This window comes from Mirounga angustirostris, unplaced genomic scaffold, assembly GCF_029215605.1.
Source record: "Mirounga angustirostris isolate CCGP_5_RB_7025 unplaced genomic scaffold, mMirAng1.0.hap1 SCAF_4, whole genome shotgun sequence".
Classification (NCBI taxonomy): Eukaryota; Metazoa; Chordata; class Mammalia; order Carnivora; family Phocidae; genus Mirounga; species Mirounga angustirostris.
Window position 1 is genome coordinate 144,152,793 of NW_026991712.1, and position 4,431 is coordinate 144,157,223.

The window sequence follows — 4,431 nt, forward strand, 5'->3', positions numbered from 1 at the left end:
CATACAGTATTTGTCTTTCTCTGACTGACTTATTTTGCTTAGCATTATACTCTCTAGCTTCATTCATGTTGCAAATGGCAAGATTTGATACTTTTTATGGCTGAATAATATTCCATTATATATGTAAATATATACCACACCTTTTTTTTTTTTTTGAGAACTGTATTATAAATAGACTCTTAAACAAAGAATAAACATCTATACAGAGCATCCAGATTCCCAGAAAGGTGGATGCTAACCCTTCTTTTCCACACTGGGAAAAGAGAACAGGAAAAATGATCCATCTTGTTCTTAACTCTTTTCACTATGCAGCCAGTTTTTCAAGTAGTATTTCTATTCCTATGCTGTAGTTTTTGTTTTTGTTTTTCTCCAATGTGGGAATCAGGCCTTTCAGTTCATTCTTGACTTTGTTTGCAACTTCTTGGCCAGAACTCTGGAGAAGGCTAGAAAAAATAATGGCACCTTGGTTTTACACTAGCCCAGGACTTCAGGTTCTTCATACCAGCATATTCTATAAGTGTTTTGGCAAAACAACCTTCTCTTCCACTTTCCTTCATCTTTCTTTCTTGTCTATTAACCACTTCAGAACTAGATGTCCTGCAGGTTGTTCTGCAATGTGAAGCTCTCCATCCTTGCCGCCTGGATGTAGCTCTCCCATTGCCAAGCTGGCAACAGCATTCATGGCAGGCTGAATGTCTCCAAAGCAGCTCCCAGAATGTTGGACACCAACACACATGCAGACTTATCTAGCACCACTTCTTGGGCATGTCCTTGCAGGCAGCTTAACAAACTGGAGAGATGGACTCTAAGAGCTCTGGTGGGTGGAACGCTCTATCTTTCTTACTGCGTGTGTTTCCACCTCCTTTCAGCAGAACGTCAATAATTTCTTGTACTGTATGTGCAGGATCTCTAGGGCTTAGTAAATGCAATAGAACCTTCCTTCCATATTTTTCATTTACTATGTTAGGCAAGGAATTAATAATTTCTGATATGATTATCTGTTTCACAATCTTAGTATCATCAATACAATCAATTGCCGTCAGGAAGACCAAATGGGAGTACTGGCCATTAGCCACCTTTTCAACATAGGTCTTGATTTTTTTCACAGTCATTTTCCTGTCCTTAGGTGTACTATGCCACAGATAGTGCATGGCCACTCTAGTGCCATCTTGTATGTGCCAGGTATATCACTGCTTCACAGATGGCTTCAATCTTTTTTTTTTTAATTTAAGATCAATTTAATTAGTTTCAGAGATAAAATTTAGTGATTCATCAGTTGCATATAACACGCAGTGTTCATTACATCAAGTGCCCACCTTAATGCCCATCATCCAGTTACCCCATCCCCTCCACCCACCTCCTCTCCAGCAACCCTATAGTTTCCTATAGTTAAGGAAACTTAACTTATAGTTAAGTTTCTTATGGTTTGTCTCCCTCTCTGATTTCGTCTTTATTTTTCCTTCCCTTCCCTATGTTCATCTATTTTGTTTCTTAAATTCCACATATAAGTAAAATCATATGGCATTTGTCTTTCTGATCTTAGCTTTGGAAGTGCATAGGTTTAAAGGTCCAAGAATACTCTATGCACCAATGAATGCTTAATCACAGCTTCCTTTTGGGCCATTGGAGCTAGAATCTGCTTCATTTCATCCATACTAAGCTCTTGTTTTTCTGGTTGTACCTCTAAAACTTTGTCCAGAGTTGGGCGATAGGCTGACTTGTAAAATGTGTTCTCATTGAGCTCCTCCCTCAGCATGTTCCTCTGCTCCAAGATGGCTTTGTCATTGTACGTATACTCTACAATGTCAGACGCTTCTGCATGCCAGAGCATCTTCCTCATGTGGCCTTTAAAACTTCTCATTATCTCTGCAATCTGTGGCTTACTCCCATACTTGAGAAATTTCTTAGTATCTCCGAAATATTTAGCTTTACTTAATTGGACCAAATCATCTCGCAGTTCTTCAAAAGCCTGTTTTCGCTGTTCTTCATTACCATACTGAGTGTAATACTGGATCATACAAGTTGAATCATGTGCAAATGCGATAGCTTTAATTTTCCCTTCTGCAAATCACTCATCAACTTCACTCTCTTTTCTTTGTCACAGTCTTTTCTTAAGATTTCCCAAATCTGCTTTGCCGGACCAACAGTGTCATAGTTGGTTTTATCACTGAGTTGCCTGCTTTGCTTTGGTTCTTTCTTCTTTTTGAAGTCATCCCATTTAGGTTTCTTGGCTGTTGATTCATCAGTTTTATGGCCCACCTGGAATTTTCTCTTCCTGTTGAATTTATTCACCTGCCAGAATTTGTTCTTTGGTATTTTATCCCCTTGCTGCTTATTTTTGAACTCTTTTACACTTTTTTCCCCCAGGTTTTGTGGCACATTTCTCAAAGTTATTCGATGTGATTTTAGGGCCACCTTCCTGGATAACTTTTCTTGGAAATGTCTTGATGAACCAGAATCATTATTTTTATGAATCTATTTTTTTTTTCTTGTGATGTCTTTGCCTCTTTTCCTGTGATCTTTTTTTTCCCTTTGACTTCCGTCATAGCAGTTTGCACATGTATACCACATGTTCTTTATCCATTCTTCTATTCGTGAACACTTGGATTGCTTCTATAATTTGGCTATTGTAAATAATACTGCAGTAAACATAGGGGTGCACATATCCCTTTGAATTAGTGTTTTTGTATTCTTTGGGTAAATACCCAGTACTGCGATTACTGGATCATTTCGTGATTCTATTTTTAACTTTTCGAGGAATCTCCCTACTGTTTTCTACAGTGGCTGCACCAGTCTGCATTCCTACCAATAGTGCCCAAGGGTTCCTTTTTGTCCACAACCTTGCTAACACCTATTGTTTCTTGCTTTTTTTTATTTTAGCCATTGCAACAGATGGGAGGTGATATCTCATTGTAGTTTTGATTTGCATTTCCCTGCTGATGAGTAATGTTGAGCATCTTTTCATGTGTTTGTTAGCCATCTGGATGTCTTCTTTGGAGATATGTCTGTTCATGTCTTCTGCCCATATTTAATTGGATTATTTATTTTTCGGGTGTTGAGTTGTATAACTCATTTACTTTGGATACTAACCCCTTATCTGATATGTCATTTGCAAATATCTTCTCCCATTCGGTAGGTTGTCTTTTAGTTTAGTTATTTCCTTCATTGTGCAGAAGCTTTTTATTTTGATGTAGTCCCAATAGTTTATCTTTGCTTTTATTTCCCTTGTCTCTAGAGACATATCTAGAAAAATGTTGCTATGGCCAAAGTCAGAAATTCCTGCCTGTGCCCTCTTCTAGGATTTTTATGGTTTCAGGTCTCATATTTAAGCCTCTAATCCATTTTAGGTTTATTTTTGTGTATGGTGTAAGAAAGTGGTCCAGTTTCATTCTTTAGCATGTAGCTCCAGTTTTCTCAACACCATATGTTGAAGAGACTGTTTTTTTCCAATTGCATATTCTTGCTTCTTTTGACAAAGATTAATTGACCACGTAATTATGGGTTTGTTTCTGGGCTTTCTATCCTGTTCCACTGACTATGTGTCCATGTTTATGCCAGTAACATACTGTTTTGATTACTGTAGCTTTGTAGTATAAGTTGAAATCTAAAATTGTGATATCTCCTGTTCTTTTTCAAGATTGTTTTGGCTACTCAGGGTCCTTTGTTGTTCCATACAAATTTTAGGATTATTTGTTCCAGTTCTGTGAAAAATACTTGGTATTTTCTTAGGGATTACATTAAATCTGTTGATCACATTTGGTAGTATGGACATTTTAGTAGTATTTCTTCTTCCAATCCATGAGCATGAAATGTCTTTCCATTTGTTTGTGTCATAGTTTTTTGTAATTTTACATGGTTATATGAGTAACTATGTACTGTATTTGATTTTGCCCCTTGGCCACAAAGCATAAAATATTATTTGGCCCTTTAAGAAAAATTTTGCTGACCACTGGCCTAAATGATTAATATTAAATGTGTAATATATTTTTTAACAAAAGGACAAAATTTAATGGACAAGATTTTATAAATATTTTCTTTGTGCCTAATGGATGCCTGTAATTGTCTTTCTCCCTGAAACCATTCTTTCTTGTCCCACCTACCTTTTGTGTTATGTACCAGGTTCAGGATTCAATGACTAGCTCTGTTTTCCTGTATTCTTTGCCTTCTTAGATATACTTTATATTTTCTCTTAGATCTTATGATAATTAAACAATGGGAGTTTTATGCTATTCCACCTTTTCTTTATCTTCCCAGAAATTACCCAACAATTCTACTGGTATCTACATGCTTGGCCTGAAAATAAGAATTTCCCTCTTTTCTAAGTGACCTAGCTTGCAATTCTGTGTGGGATCTACATTAGCTGGACTGTAGGTGATTGATCTATATCTATACATGTGTAAAAGAGACATCAAACAACAGTGACTTAAAGTA

General features: G+C 36.7%; 1 pseudogene; it reads right to left on the reverse strand.

Moving 5' to 3' along the window:
- Window positions 1-304: 304 nt before the first annotated feature.
- LOC123840863 (pumilio homolog 3-like) lies at window positions 305-2,546 on the reverse strand (annotated as a pseudogene).
- Between the last annotated feature and the right edge of the window lie 1,885 nt (window positions 2,547-4,431).